General features: G+C 43.0%; 1 protein-coding gene across 3 annotated transcripts in view; it reads left to right on the forward strand.

Moving 5' to 3' along the window:
• Positions 1 to 21743, forward strand: part of foxn3 (forkhead box N3) — a 375567-nt gene that overhangs the window by 25307 nt on the left and 328517 nt on the right. Inside the window, exon 1 of one of the 3 annotated variants that reach the window (XM_086002637.1) lies at positions 779 to 1175. The exons of the other annotated variants lie outside the window; for them this stretch is intronic. The gene's annotated coding sequence lies outside the window, so the exon portion shown is untranslated. Of the gene's footprint in view, positions 1 to 778; positions 1176 to 21743 lie in introns of those variants that run through there. 3 annotated transcript variants of the gene reach the window in all.

Genomic DNA, 21743 nt, shown 5'->3' on the forward strand with positions numbered 1-21743 from the left:
GCTAGTTTGAAATATGGGGTAATCTGAGGGACGAAGAGGAAAGATATATCAGGATAATCTTAATCGCAAAAGAGGCATTTAACAACACCAAGCTATTGTTAAATGGTAAGTGGTGTGTGTGGACATCCTTTTTAAAAAAAAATGTTTATTCGTTCATTGGATGTGGGCGTTGCATAATACAGATGAGAAAACCAGGCCTTGAATGTTCGAGTGCGTGGCAACGTGAGGCCTTTCGAATTACGGACTGGAAGAATGACCGATGAAGGTCGTTGAACTAGCACAGGTTGGTCATAGATCAAGAGGCAAGAGAAGAAGGAGGTGGCTGGATGATGTGATAGAAGGGAGTGGGTGCAATGTCAGAGGCTGAATCCGTCCAACTGTACTGGAAAATATAATGACTTTGATCACCAACCTCCAGAGTAGAGAAGGCACATTGAGAGAGTAGAGAAATCTGTAAAGTGCCTTGGGTGGAAGATGCACAAATGTATGTATAAGAATTAGGAGCAGGAGTAGGTCATACGGCCCCTCGAGCCTGCTCCGCCATTCAGTAAGATCATGGCTGATCATCGACCTCAACTCCACTTTCCCGCCCGATTCCCCATATCCCTTGATTCTACTAGAGTCCAAAAATATCTCTCTCCCAGCCTATAGGTGAGAATATAAAAATGTGTCTTGTCCTGTAAAGAGGTGCTGGTTTTTCTCCCTTCAGATCTTCTTGAGATATGCAAATGTTGCTACTTAACATGAAACGGTTGCCGTGTTTAACATTTGCCTCTTTTAGAAAGTACGCGCTCTTTCTATTTTTTTCCTCTCTCCCTTGTTGACAAAACGACCTTGTGAGGGGTGAGCGAGGACTGGAATCACCATCGCAGCATAGCGAGTGGAGCGTTAGGACCCGGAGGACATCTCTCTCTTCCCCGTGTGGTGCGATGAGTTGGGAAAAGACAGAAAGGAATCGAGGACGCATCAGCGTTCGGGCTGCGATTTTTTTTACTCTGCTTGGGATATTTATTTGAGCAGCTCCGAAAGGATTAAACGAAAATAACAACACTGAAGCGAAAAAAAAACCAGTATGTGAGGATTACCGGGAGGACTATGAACTGGAAATCGTTGCTTTGTAGCCAGGGCGGATGCGGAGTGCACTAGCAGAAGAGAGCGAGCACGGGATTAAAAAGGTTACTAAATCAGCATCCTCAGTCGAGGTTTTAATCTTTGCTCGCCAGCTCTGATTTCATGAATGTTCACAGGCGCTTGGGCTGTACCCGCTCGCTGTCGCCGGTCCTTGTTGCTGCAGTGGCCACAATTTCAATTCTACACATACCTGATGAGTGATGGCTTAGCAAAAAAATATTGCTACATCCCAGATCCGATCTACCAAAAAAAAAGGAGCTCGGCCAATGTTGAAACGCTTGCAGCAGTGTTTATCTTTATTGTCGGTGACCCTGTGCTGTACACAAGGCGGCAGATCAGGGTCTGTGTGCAAGCAAGCCTGGCTCTCTCTTTTTTGGCAATCGTGTATCTGTAATAAAAAATAAAAAAAATCCGTAAGGGACGGGCTATTCGGTTGTTCCCTGTGGCGTTTGTCATTTATTATGTCTTCCAGTTCATTGAAACCAGAGATTTGAGCAATAGCAACCAGCACTTTCAATTTATTATTCTCACTTCCTGAGTTGCCTTTATTAAATAACTGCATGCTCCTCGCTTGCAAGTCTTCCTTGCTGCAGTTTTGTCCTATTCAGTACCTCGGAATGGAGGTGTTGACTTTCGTTTTCATAATATAGCTAAAAAAAATACATCGTGTTTATTAAGCTGACTTAACGGATGCTTGTTTGGACCAGTATTTTTTTGTTAATGCCTCCTAACTTTTGCAGTGCACGATTATAATAAAGATACAGTAGATGGGGATTGTATTAGTGGAGGTTTTGTAGCCCTTATGGGGTTGAAAATAAGTAGAGACGGTGACTGATTTACTTTTTTACAGTAGGAATTGGGGGCTTTTCATGTCTTGAAATATATTTATAATAAGTGTAGGAAGGCACTATCTTGTTATGTAAAGTGAATGAAGTATGCTAAACTGTAATGCCTCAGGTTGCTGTCCTCCCTCCAGGCATCTTTTTTTCCTCACTCGCCCATGCTATTTTATTTGTTCAAATTCTGAACAGTTCAGAGAGTTTTTAACAGAAAGTTGCACTCCGTATTTATCAGATGTGAGGTGTTTGAACAGAGTTCCCCACTCCCTGTTCTGGTAGTTCAGGTCGATGCTAAAGATCCCATGGCACTGTTTGAAGATGAGCAGGGAGTTCTTTCTCCTTGTCTCCTGGCCAACATTCGCCCCGCAACTAAACAAACGATTGAACGGTCATTCATCTCATGGCTGTTTGTGGGACATTGGTGCCAAAGTTAATACATTAAAAAAAACCAATTGATTGTGTGAAGTGCATTGAGACAGTTGAAGTAAATGGCTCCCACCACTATAGTGCTCTATTGTAACATGTAGACTAATATACTTGATACTAAGATTCATCGCAACATCTGTACAAACTTCTTGTTTCTCACGATTTTGAAACTGTGGAACTCCTTGCCTCCTTTGATCTTGCTTTCCTGCTACAATATGTAGGATTTTAAAACCCAAAGTAGGTGGCACCTAATCGCTGCTGCTTGATTTTTATCTTGCCTTCAGTGCAACTATTTGCATTCTTGTTGACTTGCAGTATGGGTTATGGCCCTTTTTGCATAGGTTTCTCAGTTTAAAACAATGTAGCTCTTTGGTATACTGAGTTTTTATTTGGAGTGTCCAAGGTAACTTTGTATATTCATAGCTGGGGTTATATTCTGTGCTCATTTGCTACATGTGTGTTTTTGTGTGTGTGTACGTTTGGTGGCCGTGCCTTCTGCTGCCTGGGCCCTAAGCTCTGGAATTCCCCGCCTCGCTACCTCTCTTTCCTCCTTTAAGCCTACCTCTTTGACCAAGCTTTTGGTCACCTGCCCTAATTTATCCTTGTGTGGATCGGTGTCAAATTTTCTGTCTTACAATACTCCTGTGCAGCGCCTTGGGACGTTTTACTACCTTAAAGGTGCTATATAAATACAAGTTGTTGTTGTATATTACATTAATTTTTTTGCCAAGCCAGTATGTTTGACTTTGGTCAGATTTTTCCTGAAGGGATGTTTATTTTTTTTTATGCTATTTTCCTTGCAGTATTATTATGCCACTATAGGAAGTGACACATAGTGATAAATGTAGTGTATTTTTTGGACTAAATTTCTCTGCACTGGCATCTCGTGTGCTTTGCCTTACTCATGTTCTCCTCCATAACTCCTCCATGATTCTAGACAGGACTTATTTCCTTATCTCAGCTGGGCCTTCTTGGGGAGGTGCCAGACGGAGGCATGATGCTTCCCTGGAGGGCGAAAGATCTCTAGGCGAGTTAGACCTCTCTGAGCTGTCCGGGGAACCCAATTTTACGATATTTTTTTAAAAGGATAACATTTCTGAAATGATTACAAAACCTTCCTTGCTGTATCTGCCCTGAGTATGTATTTTTTTTTCTATTTTTCCTCCATTTTTGTGTTGTATCCTGCATCTGATGATTATACAGCGTTTTGTGCTGGATGGGTAGACTAGCTGGTTTGGCAGAGGGCAGAACAGGCTTCTACAATACTGGTGATCATCCATTGACTGTTAAAACAACCCAAAGCCTTCTCTAAAGCAAAGTATATTAAGTAATAAAATACTGGAGTTATAAAACACTTATTTGCATGGTAAGCATGCATGTGCAGCAGGCAGTTAAGAAGGCAAATGGTATGTTGGCCTTCATAGCGAGAGGATTCGAGTACAGGAGCAAGGATGTCTTGCTGCAGTTGTACAGGGCCTTGGTGAGACCACACCTTGAGTATTGTGTGCAGTTTTGGTCGCCTTATCTGAGGAAGGATGTTCTTGCCATGGAGGGAGTGCAGCGAAGATTCACCAGACTGATACCTGGGATGGCAGGAAAGATGTATGAGGAGAGATTGGGTCGATTAGGCTTCTATTCGCTGGAGTTTAGAAGAATGAGAGGGGATCTCATTGAAACTTATAAAATTCTAACAGGACTAGACAGACTAGATGCAGGAAGGATGTTCCCGATGGTCGGGGAGTCCAGAACCAGGGGTCACAGTCTAAGGATAAGGGGTAAGCCATTTAGGACTGATGAGGAATTTCTTCACCCAGAGAGTGGTGAACCCGTGGAATTCTCTACCACAGAAGGCAGTTGAGGCCAATTCATTAAATATATTCAAGAAGGAGTTAGATATATTTCTTGAGGCTAAAGGGATCAAGGGATATGGGGAGAAGGCAGGGACCGGGTACTGAATTTGAATGATCAGCCATGATCTCATTGAATGGCGGAGCAGGCTCGAGGGGCCGAATGGCCTACTCCTGCTCCTATCTTCTATGTTTCTATATTAGTGCTGAAGAGGGAAAAAAAATTGTTATGCAGTATTTATTTGAAAGTTATTTTGTGTTTAATGAATATCTTGTTTTCTTATCGCCACAAGTATTGCAACAAAGCTTGCGTTTTAAACTGTTCTATTCAGCAAATTTCTAAAATTGAAGAAATCTAGTTTTCAACAATATTGGAATAGTGTTGGCATGGTTGAGTTTTCAAAGCACCACATTGGGGGTGAAAGAGTATGAATTACTAACCTTTTCCCCAAATACAGAGAATTCACGAAAGCTAAGTTTTAGTATCAATATTGTAACAGTGGGCGAAGATTTTCTCTGTGCATTTGGTGCAGCAGATTTGTAAACATCGTTGTTACAAATGTCTTACAATTTTGCTGCTCAAGGCAAAGAAAAAGTCTCTCTGACCGCTTCTGTGTTTAACGTTTTTGTATCATTTGAGCTGTCTCACGGCCCAACCTTCTGGACAAAATATTTCCTTGTTCGCTTCTAATCCCCAGCGCTATAGATAAATGCCCCAAAACCGGGCAGAATTTACTTTGTAGTTTCTCTGGCATAAGCTGAAGTAATCTCATTCATTTTATTTTGGTGTCGGGAATACTGCTGTCGTTCTCCAAAGCTTAGTGATCACTCAACAGCTGTTTTTAATATTTAATCAACCTTTCTTGTGGGGAAATGCTATGCTTTCAATGGTATAAAATTTTTAAAAAAGAGGGACTAGTCTTGAAGGTACATGTTAAAAGGAACTAAAAATACATTTTAATTTAATTTTGTGTCGTCAAAACTTGTCAAACACAAATGACTTGCTGTTTGGAGTGAAGTGATTGCTGTGTTGGCAACTATCAGTTTTCCTCTAACTGTCACTGTTGCACACTTTTGAGAAGGGGAATATGGTATTTCACAGTGGAGTGGGATGGACATCCTCTGCTCATTCACCCCTATAAGGTAACCTGCATGTTGCAGAACATTTTCTAATGGCTGCTTTTTAAAAATAAAATCTATACCTTATTGATACCGTACCAAGGTCAATATTTTATATTGACAGAGTTTGACTCGAAACGTTGACTCTATTTTCTCTCCACGGATGTTGCCTGGCCTGCTGAGTTTTTCCAGCATTTTCTGTTGTTATTTCAATATTTTAAGTATGTTTGATAACAGAAATAACATTGACTTCCTGGTCATTTTGTCAGATATGCAAACTAAGGCTGCCGAATTCTTAAGTGCTATTTTAGAAAAAGCAAATTTTGAGACATAAACACTGTATATGTAATGAGACCATCTAATAAACAAGTGAGTCTTACAGTCTGCAAGATGTAGTTTACAGCCAAGGTAGGTGGTCGCAAAGGCTTTGTTACCAGATCTGTGATTTTACATTTTTTTTTTGATCGTGGTTGAAGGAGGACGAGAGAGAGAATGGAACTAACCATCTCCATTATCAAAGGGAATTATTTACTGAGGGCAATTTGAAATACTATTTTGCGTTGTTTAAAAAGGATGTATTAAGTTGCAAAAAGGTACAATTTTCACTCCAGTTTCTAATTTTACTGGGAATTAGCATAATGCAGCTCAGATGAGTACTCCTCTTTCCAGTAAACCAAGATATCGACATCAAATGATTTGCACGTGACTTTCATGTCCTCAGAACATCCCAAAGTGCTTCACAGCCAATGAGTGACTTTTGAAGTGTTGTCACTTGTTGTGTAGGTGAATGTGGCAGACAGTCTGTAACACAGCAAGGTCCCACAAACAGCAAATGAGATTAATGACCGGTTAATCTGTTGGGTGGTGTTGGTTGAGGGGAAACAATTAACACACGCGGAGAACAGTGTAGAATTCTTTTACAGCCTTTTGCAAAGTTGTGCTGCTAAATCAGAAAAATGACATTGTTGAAATTAAGTTTTTTCTGCCAACGTTTTGCATATCTATAGAGAGCACAAAAACTCATGGCAAACTGAGCAAAGTTTTTTAAAATGTGTGTGGTTCTTGATTTATCTAAATACTGTACTATACTTTCCAGGGAAAAGCCCAACATCGTGGCCGTGCGTCACTAAACTTCAAACTGTTAATGATTCTGACGCTAGCCAAGTTGCGGAATTGTTTACTTTTGTCAGTATGATGTCAGTTGTATACAATTCAAGCTGTTGTTTATTCCTCTCTTTTTCTCCATTTGAATTACAGTTCAGTGATAACTGGCGTCTGTTGAAACTGCTCATCGGGCTTCCATTAGGGTTTTGGGAGGAGCGCCAGGACAGTTGTTTTATTAGTTCTAGAGTTTGATGTGCGAAGTGGGGATGGGGTGAGGGATGGAGGTGGAAGGAGAGATACGCACGGCGGAGTGTAGATACACACATTGCTGTGTATTGCTTGCTTGCTGTTCATTTAAAACCAGCACAAGTACATTCCATGTCAGTAGGTCCTGTTTAAATAAACTCCTGATTAACCCAATAGCGATGTGCTGCTGAACTTTTCCATTGAAGCTGAACCAATAGGAGAGAGCGCACACTGCTTTTTTAAATCTGAGTTCAATGGATTCAAGGAATTGGGATAGTCCAGAACAGAAGTTCTAGACTCCTCCTAGTTCCTAAGCTAGCAGCAAGTGTGTTTTCATTTAATAGGTCTGAAAAGCAACTAACAATTATGTTTTCAAATACTACCTCTTGTATCTTTTGTGGGGGGCAGGGGGAATAAATAAGTAAATGCATTAAAACTAAACATTTGGGGGGAAAAAATTCGGTTGGTTGAGCCACCTATTAGTGCCTTAAGAGGGCGCTAAGTGGGTCGCAAGCCAACTAGCGCCCGGGCGCGGCACTGCCCACGCCTCCCGCTAAATTCCGCAGGACATTGGTGGCGTTAACCATTAGCGCTGCGCCGCTGCCGATGACTTCATCGACATGCGCAGCGCCCCGCTGACGCCCCGGCCGCGATATTCGGCAGCGCCCCCTGATTTACCGCCGGACGCTATGTCCGACGGGGTCAGGGGGGCCTACCTGCGGCCGGGGAGGCGCAAATTAAAGGTGAGGTGCGGGGCAGCCATTTTTGCTGTTAGCCGCCTGCCGCCGCCTGCCAGCACCTGCCTGCGCTCCCGGCCTCCTGACCCCCCCCCCCCTCCGCCCCCCCCCTCCCCCCCCCCCCCCCGGCAGAGTGCTGGCTGCGTTCCAAGAGCCCGGCACTTCTCTTCGGTGCCGGGCTCTTTTGCCTGCACTCCCGATCCTCGGGGGCCCAGCTGGGCCCCAGATCGTGCTGCACAAGGCCCCTCCCCTTTAAGAAGGGGAGGAAGGCCTGCAATACCGCAGCGCGACGTGCCGCAGCCTGTGGCACGTTGCGCCACGATATTCACTCGCAGCGCTCCAAGAGGGATGCGGGGCACCTCCCAGTAGCGCTGCGCTTCCCTTTGGGGCGCAAACGGCCAATTTCCGGTGCGGGGGCGCGAATGTTCCCGGAGCGCTACTTTTAGCGCCCTGGTGAGGTTAGCACCCCAAACGGGGCTATACTCAATTTCTCCCTCTTGGTGTCTAGGAGAAGCGGTAGTTAAAATAAAATTTATTGCAATCTCTCTGCCAGTGATTATCGAACGAGTTCCATAGTTATCAATATTTATTTTCTGTGTGGGGCTGATTTAAGGAGTGACGCTATTGAAAATAAATGACTGCATTTAGGTTTGGGGAACTTCGTGTTTCTTGAAAGGAGAGGATATCCGACTTAAACTGTTAAACATTTCTGAGTGGCCACTGCCCAGCAGTCTATTGGGCTATTCGACGACAGAGGAAGGGACGACCTTGGATCTGGACTGGAGGCGACAGAGGTTGAACAGTTTCCCGTTTGTTCTGTAAATTACAGTATGCAGACGACGTTTGCGTCTGCGCACACTCGGAGGTCGAACTCCAAACCATCGTCAACACCTTCACCGAAGCGTACGAGAGCATAGGCCTTACACTAAGCATCCGTAAGACAAAGGTCCTTTCCCAACCTGCCCCCGCCACACAGTACTGCCCCCCGATTATCAAACTCCACGACAAGGCCTTGGACAACGTGGACCACTTCCCATACCTCGGGAGCCTACTGTCAACAAGGGCAGACGTCGATGACGAAGTCCAACACCGCCTTCAGTGTGCCAGTGCAGCCTTTGGTCGCCTGAGGAAGAGAGTGTTTGAAGACCAGGACCTCAAACCCGGCACTAAGCTCATGGTCTACAGAGCAGTAGTAATACCCGCCCTCCTGTATGCCTCAAGAGACATGGACCATGCACAGCAGGCACCTCAAAGCACTGGAGAGGTGCCACCAACGCTGCCTCCGCAAGATCCTGCCAAGCCATTGGCAGGATAGGCGCACCAACATCTGTGTTCTCGCTCAGGCCAACATCCCCAGCATCGAAGCTTTGACCACGCTCGATTAGCTCCGATGGACAGGTCACATCGTCTGCATGCCCGATACGAGACTCATAAAATAAGCGCTCTACTCGGAGCTCCGACACGGCAAGAGAGCCCCAGGTGGGCAGAGGAAACGCTTCAAGGGCACCCTCAAAGCCTCCTTTGGAAAAAGTGCAACATCCCCACCGACACTTGGGAATCCCTGACCCAAGACCGCACAAAGTGGAGGAGAAGCATCCGGGAAGGCGCCGAACACCTCGAGTCTCTTCGCCGGGAGCAAGTGGAAGCCAAGCGGAAGGAGCGCACGTCAACCCAAGCACCCCACCCACCCGCCCCTTCAACCGCTGTCTGCCCCAACCTGTGACAGAGACTGTAGGTCCCGTATTGGACTCATCAGTCACCTGAGAACTCCTTTTTAGTGTGGAAGCAAGCCATCCTCGGTTCCGTGGGACTGCCTAAGAAGAAGATCGGGCTATGAATTTTGTTTTCTTCCCTTCAAGTATTTAAAAAGTACTGTATTCATTTCACAGAATCACAATAGTACAGTACAGATGGAGGCCATTCGGCCCATCAAGTCTGCGCCAGCTATTTCGAAGAGCAATCCAGCCGCTATCAGGCAGTGCATTCCAAATCCTAACTACTCGTGTTTTTAAAAAAAAAAAAAAAAAACTTTTTCCTCATGTCTCCTCTGGTTCTTTTGCCAATCACCTTAAATCTGTGCCCTCTGGTTATCGACCCTCCAGCCATTGGGAACAGTTTCTCTTTATTTACTCTCTGAACCCTTTGTGATTTTAAACACTTCTATAAAATCACCTCAGTCTTCTCTGTTCTAAGGAGAACAACCCCAGCTTCTCCAGTCTATCCACATAACTGCAATGCCTCATTCCTGGAACCATCCTAGTAAATGTCTTCTGCGCCCTCTCCAAAGCCTTCACGTCTGTCCTGAAGTGTGGTGCCCAGAATTGGACCCAATACTCCAGCTAGGGCTGAACCAGTGTTTTATAAAGGTTTATTTCTGTTTGGAGAATACTCCGTGTGATGGTGTGCTTTAGTTGAGATGTGCTAATGCATTGCTTGCATGTGATGTAATTGTGACATGACTCTCAGCTGCTCCAGCTCTTCTCCCTCCTTCGTGACAAAGCCTTTTATTGGAAACACTGAAATCCACATCATGCTTAATGTCTATGCCATCTGCAAAAGTATGAATTGCATAAGCATTGTTACTAAGACTTACTCCTGACTTAACAGCCATTTCTCCTGGATTAAATCCACAAAACAGAACATTCGACCGAAAGTCTGCTGCAGCTTGAATTCTTTTAAAAGATTGTCTGATATTCTTATCCAAAATGTAGTTTGTTCCGTTACTGAAGTTTAAACCATGCCCTCTTGTGGATGAGATACTGTTGTCAAGAGGCTCGTGTGGCTGAAAAAGACGTGTTCAGATTCGCTCATTCGTGCTGGCACAGGAAGTTCAGGGTGTCCAATAACCGACCAGAGGCACAGTTGCCATGGAGATTAAGATAAGACACCCCCACCTTCTTAAAAAGGATATCTGTATTTCTGTTCAGATGCATGAAGCATTAGCCTCTGCTCGCTTTCCCATGTCATCTGTTGAAACTCGAGTACGTGCCTGTCAAATGAAGGTCATTTATTCAATTGCTGACGTGGTACCACAACTTTAGTCAGCAAGGCTTTTCTTTTTAATCTTAAAGAAAAATGTAGTTATAATGTTACATGCATTAAAAGAAAAAAAATGTAAGTAATGTTACACTGAAGAATTCTGTTTATTTACTCCCGGTGATTAGTTAGTTAGCAGGAATGTTGCAGAAAGTAAACAGACCTAAATGTGAAACTTGCTGCAAGACATCTGCATGGAGAAATCCATTCTGGGCAGCTGTCCTCTCTCTGCCTAACGGTCTGCCCTCTGCGTGAATGCACTGCAGCCTCACGCCCCAAAAGCAAAGATTGCGTTTGCTTGATTCGAACCTCCTCTCTGAAACCTGCAGCTTTAGGCTTCCTGCGCTGATATTTTTGGCTTTGTTTATTTGTTGGTGTACAATTGGTTGAATGATGATTGGCTGCATGTATACAGCATAGGTTCAAATTAAATTTAAAATAAACAACATTTTTAAAACAAAAACCACACAGTCACCACCATAAAAAGAGCCATTTGGTAAACCTAGTAAGGTAACTAATTTTAAAAATTGCAGCATACAATTTATTTGGAAAGCTTTTAATCTTGCATTTAAAAAGAATGCACAAATAAAAATGAAGCCTTTAGCATAAGTTCAAGGATTTCCTGTTGGTGGGAGCTGTGTTTTATCTGAGGGAAGGTCCGTTGGCAGGAAATGTGTCAGTCGCTTGTTTTCTTGAACTGAAGGAAGTGAAAAGGATTCGATGACTTGCTGACTGTGTACGCAGTTCCCTTCTGTTTTCAAAGCTTTTTTTTAAAAATAAAAAGTTTTTTTTTAAACTGTTTAGCAACACCAGTCATGGGCTTTGATCTTCACATCTGAACCTGGAGTTCAGGGAAATTCTACTTGGAGAAAGTGATGCCGTTTTCTTCTTGAGAGGCATTGAAGTCTCCGATCTTCAAACTGAAAGTATGTTGAACTATGGCTGATGTCAGAGGTCCTTGTTTGTATCAGTATTTGACATTCTGAAAATAATTGAACTATTGATGTTGGAGCAACTGTGGAAAAGGTTTGAGTGTAGTGGTTTGTACACTTGGCTGTTGCTGAGTGGGCAGACGTTTACCTCAGTCTTCAGTTCCAAACTGCGCCTCTCAGTAGTCCACACAGCAGCCATATGTTGAAAGAGCTGCCTGAGAAGTACTTTGTGGTTTGTGTAACCAATTTGTGCTGCTTCTTAAGCCTTGACGGTTCAGGATGTTCTTTTCTTTTTTTAAAAAAAAAAATGGCACTTTTGTGGATATGCCTTGGGACAAACTAATCAATAATAATAAAAAATATGAATTAGTTTGATCTCTTTCTTCAGATGAATCTCCCAGCTTCTAGTGTTTAAAAATGTTTTCTTGAGAGAAAAAAAAATGATATATACTATTCGTGTGGAAAGGTTGTAGGACTGAAAAAAAAAAAAAAAAAAAAAAAAAAAAATCCTTTCACCAGTGGTCCTATAGCCTCGACATTGGCTCACATTTAACATTGATTCAGTCAGTAAATTGAGTGACAGTAAATATTTCGCTAAAATGATCAGAAGGAAGGTTGGGTTTCATGCAAGGGCCAGTGTGCTATTCATTTTTCAATGTGCAATAAGTGTAGAGGAAAATTAGGACTGTATCATTAAACATAAAACTGATTGTTGTAATTTCGAGGTGTTCAAATGTACATCCAATGCTGAATGACAAAAAGGAGCCGAGAATTTTCAGAACGTATCTTTCACGGCTGAGATCCTTGATTCTTTTGAAATAGTCATTAGAATATCTACATTAATATAAACCGTTAAGTATACATTCTTTATGCCTACTTTTAAAATCATTTTATTTAACTCCGTACAGTATTGCTTTTAATGCCATTTTGATGACATGCATGCACTGATGTGCTTAGTTCTGTGTTTTTCTCCAGATCCATGTCACATTTTACTTCCTTAGCTGGCTAGTTACTAGATCTAAGAACAGTCTTTATTATACGCGAATTGTATTTATCACAAGACACTGGTCTCACTGTTTCAAAAGTGGATCTATCTGAGAGTTAATTATGTCCGAGGGGTATTTGCTCACATGCCTTAAATTCCCATCCTTCGCCTACAGAAAGCATAGGTTAAATGGCATTGCCGGAGTAACTATTGCCAGTAGGTCATTGTATTCACTCAATGAGCTGCATGCCTTTGCTTTTAAACAAACTCATCGTTTTGAGTTTTTTGATACTTTTTTCCCCCCAAATAGCAGCACGGTGGCATAGTGGTTAGCACTGTTGCCTCACAGCGCCAGGGACCCGGGTTCAAATCCGGCCTCGGGTGACTGTCTGTGGAGTTTGCACATTCTCCCCGTGTTTGCGTGGGTTTTCTCCGGGTGCTCCGGTTTCCTCCCACAGTCCAAAGATGTGCGGGTTAGGTTGATTGGTCATGATAAAAATTGACCCTTAGTGTTAAGGGGGATTAAATACGCGGGGTTACGGGGATAGGGCTTGGGTGGGATGGCTGTCGGTGTAGGGACTGGGTGCTAGGGTTTGGATGATCAGCCATGATCTCGTTGAATGGCGGAGCAGGCTCGAAGGGCCGAATGGCCTACTCCTGCTCCTATCTTCTATGTTTCTAAATGGTTTTCCCAGAACCTAGCTGAACTTGCTATCATCAAATTCTTATCCTTACAAGTCTGTTGTGAAGAGAGGTTACCTGAATTATGTTTAAATCACACTCCAGATGTGTCATCTCGTGCTGGTTCTATTTATCCCCTGGACTGGTGTCTCCTATATTATCCTTCGAGATCCTGGTCTAATATTTTCAGGATCTCGCTTCTTTGATTCTGCTGACATGCCCAGAATATTCAGATTATCTGCATTACCACCGAAATTTATTTGCTTAGATATACGGTCCTTCCAATTTTAATAATCTATATATTTGAGGACTCTGTTAAATTATAATCAGAAATGTAGCCTGCTGTAGAGTTTCTCTAAATGTCAGCAGTTGGTAGCACCTCGCCTCTGAGTCCGAAGGTTGTGAGTTCAAGCCCCACTCCAGGGACTTGAGCATGGAAATCTAGGCTGACACTCCAGTGCAGTACTGAGGGAATTCTGCCACTATTTTGAAGAAGAGCAGGGGAGTTATCCCCAGTGTCCTGGCCAATATTTATCCCTCAATTAACATCACTTTAAAACAAAAAAAAAACCCAGATTATTTTGTCATCATCACATTGCTGTTTGTGGGAGCTTGCTGAGCGCAAATTGGCTGCTGTGTTTCCTACATTAGAACAGTGACTACACTTCAAAAAGTACTTCATTGGCTGTAAAGCGCTTTGGGACGTCCAGTGGTCATGAAAGGCACACTATATATGCAAGTCTTTTTCTTTTTTTCTTGTGGAGGCCTCCGAGTTATTATACGGCTCAAGTAGCAAAAATAGCTTTTATTTTTCAAGTAGCACCCTGACCTATTGCATTTATGAGAGTTGGAATTACTTTCCCTTTCTTGCCAAATGTAACTTTTTTTTAAAGAAGTAAACTGTATAGATATAAAGTTATAGTAACTTGCACCTAGTAAAACTGAAGTCTATGAGAATTGGTTGGGGGGAACTCTCCTGGCTAGAGTCATACCTAGCACAAAGGAAGATGGTTGTGGTGGTTGGAGGTCAATCGTCACAGCCCCAGGACATCGCTGCAGGAGTTCCTCAGGGCAGTGTCCTAGGCCCAACCATCTTCAGCTGCTTCATCAGTGACCTTCCCTCCATCATAAGGTCAGAAGTGGGGATATTCGTTGATGACTGCATGCGGCAAGACCTGGACGACATTCAGGCTTGGGCTGATGAGTGGCAGGTCACATTCGTACCGCACAAGTGCCAGGCAATGACTATCTCCAACAAGCGAGCATCTAACCACCGTCCCTTGATATTCAACGGCATTACCATCGCCGATTCCCCACCATCAACATCCTGGGGGAGGGGGGGGGGGCAGTCACCATTGACAAGAAACTTCACTGGACCAGCCACACACATACTGTGGCAATAAGAGCAGGTCAGAGGCTGGGTATTCTGCGGCGAGTGTCTCACCTGACTCCCCAAAGCCTTTCCACCATCTACAAGGCATAAGCCAGGAGTGTGATGGAATACTCTCCACTTGCCTGGATGCGTGCAGCTCCAACAACACTCAAGAAGCTCGACACCATCCAAGACAAAGCAGCCTGCTTGATTGGCACCCCATCCACCACCTTAAATATTCACTCCCTCCACCACCAGCGTACCGTGGCTGCGGTGTTGTACCATCTATGAGATGCACTGAAGCAACTCGTCAAGGCTTCTTCGGCAGCACCGCCCAAACCCGTGACCTCTACCACCTAGAAGGACAAGGGCAGCAGGCGCATGGGAACACCACCACCTCCAAGTTCCCCTCCAAGTCATACGCTGTCCTGACTTGGAAGTATATCATCGTCGCTGGGTCAAAATCCTGTAACTCCCTCCCTAAGCACTGTGGGAGTACCTTCACCACACGGACTGCAGCAGTTCAAGAAGGCGGCTCACCACCACCTTCTCGAGGGCAACTAGGGATGGGCAATAAATGCTGGCCTTGCCAGCGACGCCCACATTCCATGAATGAATTTAAAAAACACACTAAGATTACAAGAGGGTATCATCGAGCAAGAGCGGTTACACACAACACTATTCAGTAAGCAGAAATTGTGTTGTTATGTGAATCAGAATGTTACCAAATCGGGCTCAGACTTTTTCCTGTACTTTTCCTTGTATAGACATGCAAAGGAAAAATAAAAGCACGTATTCTAGTGAGGTGGCATATATGTACTCTGGACAGTCACATCATTGATGCCTGATTTAGCAAGTTATTTTGAGCAGTCCCGCCCCTGAGTTCAAAACTTTCATCTCTTATTAAAGGTGAAAATGGTGAGCTGAGGGAAAAGCAACTTGTTAAACCAAGGTTAGGCGAAGGAAGTGTTCGACTTTCTCATTGAATCATAGAATGTTATATCGTGTAGTCTCAGAGATTTACCTAATTTTTCTTTGAGGAGCTGGCCCTCAATCTGTAGTCAATTATGAAAATTGTTCTATTCCTACACATAATTCTTCCTCATTTGTTTGCATACCGCCCCCACCGCCCTTTCACTTTCCAGGCTGGCAGTTTCTCGCATCCACCTGAAGTTCTTGCCCGGGTTCGGGGGTTGATGGATCTGTACAATTATCAGTCGATCTTGGGTGGTAGTTAACAGGTCATTGTTTTAAAATGTCTCCAGAGATACTCAGAAATTATACACGATAATGCTCTCTGAATTCTGCAAAATTCCTGATCTCAACATCCATTTTGAATTCTTGGTCTTTGGCTCTTGGCAGCCATTTTGAATCGGGAAGCGAAGTTGACCGCACAACCCAGGAAAATATAATTTTTTTTATCCTGTGAGTGTGGTCGCTCATTTTTGAATTTTAAATGTTAATTCCTCCCCTTGTATAGGGATGCAGGGGATTGACAAAAATAATCTTTTTAGACACTAGCACAAAAGGGATAGTGATAGTAACTGAGCAATTTTTTTCCCTTTCATTCTAAAAGCTTTTTAAAAAAAAAAAAAAAAAAAATATTTGTAATTACTAGTTTGTTAGTTGTGGTGCAGTGTTCAGACAAAAATTAAAACCGGTTTTCTGTTGCACTCATGGTATAACTATATATTACCTATAACACTTTGTGAAATGTTTTGTTGCTTGCATATCAAAAGGCAAAAAGCTAACAGACGAGCACCTTTTATTTATGTGTTGATAGATATATAAATAGATGCTGTTAACCCTCATTTCCAGTTGGTACTGCTCATTTTAAAAAGTAAACAAATGAGTTGAGTATAATATTTATATGCATCCACTGCCTGTCTGTAATGCCCATCCAACATTCTAATAGTGTTGCATTGATGGCCACAGTTAAGAAAAAATGACATTTTGATCCCTACACTCTTCCTGACAGGTTCATCCAAACATTAAAATTGTGTTTAATGATGGCTAAATTTGCAAAGATCCCCTTGTTACATTGCCATATAATTCAAGCTTAAAAATTCTCCTGGTTAAAGTCTATGTGAATCACCTGGTTGCCATCCATCTTCTTTCTTGGAGCTGATTATCCTTCTGCTAAGAAAGAAGATGGATGGTAACCAGGTGATACATTTATATAGCACCTTTCACGTTTTCAGGATGTCCCAAAGCGCATCACAGCCAATCAATTACTTTTGAAGTGTGGTCACTGTTATTATGTAGGCAAGTGCACCAACTGGTTTGCGCACAGCAAGGTTCCACAAACAACAAATTAGATGAATGATCAGTTATTCTGTTGGTTGAGGGAAGAATGTTGACCAGGACACGGAGAACTTTCTGCTCTGGGCTCTATTGCATCCACTTGAGCAGGCAGACCGGGGTGGGGACCATCACATCCGATACACTGTGCCTAACCATATGACTGAAACCACATTCATTGTCGAGGTTCAGTACTAACCAGATGTGACATAGCGGACAGATACAGTTTTAAAACCCCACTCCCCAAACTGTGAAACAACTGCGGCCTCCATACATACCAGGTGTTACATAGCACAGTAGATAAGTACTATGGAATCACAAACAAAATCGCTCTGGGGATGGGAGAGATTAAGTAAACCTATTATTTCTGTAATTTTCTTGCAAGGGGTTCTTTGCACGTGAGATTAATTTGTTGCTTTGACAAAGATGGGAGGGGGGGAAAGAAATTAAAATAATGCCCCAGCCCCTGTGGGAAGGTACGGTTATAAATGAATAAACGTTGTACTCTTCATTCTTTTCTTGTAGAACTAAAATCCTTTTCTTTTTATTTTGTTGGTCGAGACTGTAACCTGCAAGTGAATTGCTATGTTTCTACACTGTCATGGAGACGGCATCTGATTGGACCCTGCTAAAAATGAGGCCATCGACAGTTACGGTTAGCAGGAGCCAATTGGATACAAGAAAGTGAATGGGTACAATTTGTTATTGGTAGAGGCTGATTTATAAAATGAGTTACTGTATGTGGTAGTTCAGGGTGTCCCAACTTTTAGTCTTTGTGGGCCACAATAGATATTTATAGAGCCTTGACCATCCTATAAATCAACGTTTCCACCAACTTACAAATACCTCAAGTTGCTGATGCTAACGCTGCTTGGTGTTCTGGTTTAATATTTATCCACCAATGAGTCAACAGCACTTTATTTAAAAAAAACCTTTCCAAAGCTCCAAGCCTGCAAAATTTAAACAGGACAAACCAGGAACTAAGACATTCTAAGTGTAAGTAGAACTGAATTGCCTGGTCTCTTGAGGGCTGGTTTTCCTGAGCTTAGGGGCAGTCAGTGGACAGACCTGTAGTACTGTAGTTCATCCTGTTGGATTGAACAGAAAGGTGAAATGGCGAGCACAAAATAGAAACTCTTTTTGATGCACACAGCCTAATCTCTGTAGTTGCAACTTTTGAATGGTGTTTTATCTTTAGTCTCTGAAGAGGGGTCCATTTATAAACATTGTGGGACAGAATTTTATTAAAAACACTATTTCACAGTACAGTAACTTGGTATAGCCACCTTTCCTCTCAACTTGTTTTCACCTACAGTCGTGTGTTTTGTGCCCTACAATATTCAAACTATACATTCTCGCGCAAACCCGAACAATAGCAAATCTGCAATGAACTTTATACAGTGCTGTAAATGGTTTAATATAAAAACAGAAAATGCTGGAAATACTCAGCAGGCCAGGCAGCAACTGTGGAGAGAGAAACAGTTAACATTTCAGTTCGATGACATTTCGTCAGAACTGAAAATAGTTGGATGGATTTGTTAAAAATCTGAACATTGAAGCTCCCCTTTGTTTAAAAAAAAAACCAGTCTATGAAAATACTGGTTAAGATTTCTAAAGGTATAAGTATAGGATAATGGAGAGTAGTTTAAAAGATGGGTGCTTTTGTACTTGAGCTGCAAATGGACTACAGTTCTAATGTATAGAGTGCATCTGTTTTGACAATCATGTGCGGTAATAGATTTGTAATAGCCTAGTGTGAGCCTGGAGTTTGAATTGCCCATCTCTTTTGTGGTACGTAAGCAATCAGTGTTTAAATCGCTGGTAACGTTATTCTACATCAGCATAGGCAAATAATGCTGGGCGATTATCAGTCTGATTGGGTTGTCTCAGTTAGCATTGAATATCGTGCATTTATAAATGGAGCACGAGGTGAGATGGCTTTAATATTTTGTCACAACATCTCCGTACATGGATGATACATGGCCTCCCTGTCTAATCATGCTCATTTCCTTTAGTTAAATGTTGGTGTACTTGTTAAACTTGACATCTAGATGTAGTGTTCTGCCCTATGCTTTCCTACTGAAGATATTTAGCATCTTTCAAGCTGATGTCTTTACCTTTTTAAAAGTGAAGGGCTATCTCGAGCCTTGCAGGTAATTTCCACCACCTCTCTGGCTTGTGACTTCCTTGAGTGTTCATTCCACTTCTCGTCTAACCTGGTCTGCCTTTGGCCTCACGAACATTCCCTTACACGGCCGCTTTTGACAGGGAAACCTGTTATTTCCATGGATAGTATATTCCCAAATGGGTAGCTTGTCTGTCAGTTTAATGATATTGCGGCTTTATAAGTTTATGGCTGCTTTATGTTGATATCTAGGAATTTTGGATAGCTGCCAATCCTACTGAACTCCATTGTTGCACTTAAGTTCTAACTACTGTACACGGTTTTCGATTTTGGCAGAAGGGATAGTAGATTCTGCATTTTGGGAGGCTATGGCATCGGCGCCATTCTAAGTTAGATATCTAGATTGTTGTGAACCCAGTTCACGTGCTGAATCTACCCTGCTCATTCTGCAGGGTGGATTCAGAGACCATCTGCAGCAACTGTGTATGTTGACATTGTACTTTTGTGAAACTTTTATCTGAGAAACTGACTTTCAGTTGGTTTTTGTTTTTTTTAAAAAAAAAAAGGGGTTTCAATACAGTTTCTGAAGGTTGTTTGCGTTTACATTGGCCAGCTTCATGCTAATATAAATGGAACATTATACCTTATACGGTTTGCAATTAAAGATTGGGCAGTGATGTACTTGATTTTTGAGTGAGGGACAGAAAACTGTTTTAAAAAGCTGATTATATCACTTTTTTTGTGTTGCAGTGAAACCTGCCTTAAAGATTACTTCAGTGTAGAGCAGGCTTGCTTATTGTGACCTTGTAATATCCACTCATCAAACATGCATTCACCACTGAGTGTCACACTGAGCTACAGATACAAAAAAAAGGCAGTCATTTAATGCTGGGTGCTGGAAATTTGACCTGGAATTCACAAGGACTTTTCAATTTTCAAAGTTGCCATACCAAAACAGCAGTTGAATTCTGACCTGAGGCTGTGTGTACTTAACAACAATTAGACTTTGTACCTGAAAGAGAGGCAGCGCTACATTAGGAGCAGATTAGTGCACTTTGCATTTTATGGTGGTGTAATAATGCTGTTGTCCTTTTCAAAAAAACAAACAAACAGCATCATCCAAAATAACAACAGAAAACGCTGGAACAACTCAGCAGGTCAGGGCAGCATCCGTGGAGAGAGAAACAGAGTTAACATTTCAGGGCGATGACCTTTCGTCAGAACTGGAGAAAAAGCAGGATTTCCAGCATCCGCAGTGTATTGCTATCGTAACAGCATCATCCAACTTGATGTGACCAATGCCACAGAAACACAGAAGATAGGAGCAGGAGTAGGCCACCCGGCCCTTCGAGCCTGCTCCGCCATTCAACGAGATCATGGCTGATCATCCAAACCCTAGCACCCGGTCCCTACACTGACAGCCATCCCACCCAAACCCTATCCCTGTAACCCCATGTATTTAATCCCCCCTAACACTAAGGGTCAATTTTTTATCATGGCCAATCAACCTAACCCGCACATCTTTGGACTGTGGGAGGAAACCGGAGCACCCGGAGGAAACCCACGCAAACACGGGGAGAATGTCCAGGCAGATCCGCTTGAATTTTTTTTTTTAATGGAGTGACCTGGGTGTGCTTGTTGCCAATACTGGGTACCTGAAATACGAAGTCTTCCATTTCCCTGCCCTAACATCCCTCACCTCGGTGAGCACAAAAATTGGAGGTTGGCGGGGTGGAGGGGGAAACATAAGCGTTGAGTGAATTTTGCTGGTCAAAGGTGTCGGCTGTGGCTCAGTTGGTAGCACTCTTGCCTCTGAGTCAGATGGTTGGGCTTTTTTTTGTGCCTGAAATTGAGCTTAAAAACGCCTGAGGAGAAGAAAGCCGCTCCCATGAAGAGCGCCAAGAAGCCTTGAATAAAGCGCCAGCAAAGGGCAGCAAGAAGCAGAGGAAGTCAAGGAAGCAGAGTTACTCCATCTACATATACAAGAAGCAGGTTCACCCTGACACCGGCATCTCCTTCAAGGCCAGGGGCATCATGAACTCCTTTGTGAATTATATTTTCGAGCGGATCGCGGATAACGCTTACCGTCATGTGCCTGCTGCTGCCCAGAGAGCCGGCCAAGCCCGCAGCGTCGGAAGGGACATGGCTGTGACCATGGACACCAACTCCAAGTAAAACTTCACAACCTACTGAGAAAACAAAGCCACTACAAAGTCTTGAGCACATAATCTAGGCTGACACTTCAGTGCAATACTGAGAGAGTGCTGCACTGTTGGAGGTGCCGCCTTTCGGATGAAACCGTAAACCGAAGCCCCATTTGTCCCCTCAGGAGGCCGTAAAAAATGGCAATATTCGAAGAGCAGGGGAGCTCTGCTCGGTGCCCTCGTCAAAATTTACCCCCCAAACAGCATCAATAACTCAAACTAGCTGGTCATTACCCCATTGCTCGTTGTGGGAGCTTGCTGTGTGCAAATTGGCTGCCACGTTTCCGACATTACAATAGTGACTACACTTCATTGCTGTAAAGAGCTATCGGATGTCCTGAGGTTGTGAAAGGTGCCATATAAATGCAAGTTCTTTTTATTGGTTGCCATTTGAAGTGTAATTGTCATTGTCAGATAAAATATCTAATTTGTTTAGCTTGTTTCAAGACTGAACAGTGTACCCCCTGCTATAATTAATGTGGGTGCGGGGAGGGGGGAACATGGCAGGTCGGTCCTTCCCTCTTGGCAACCTTTAGTCCACACCTTAAGTCATTTCTTTCCTACAGAAAAGTAAAAACGAAATGTAAAGGAAATTGCATGCTCCCCAATGACTCTGTTGGTAGCAAACTCTTCAGTGTGGTTCATGAAAATATTCAGA

Source organism: Somniosus microcephalus, chromosome 12, assembly GCF_052327205.1.
Source record: "Somniosus microcephalus isolate GS21.2 chromosome 12, FLI_Smic_1.0, whole genome shotgun sequence".
NCBI classification, from domain to species: domain Eukaryota; kingdom Metazoa; phylum Chordata; class Chondrichthyes; order Squaliformes; family Somniosidae; genus Somniosus; species Somniosus microcephalus.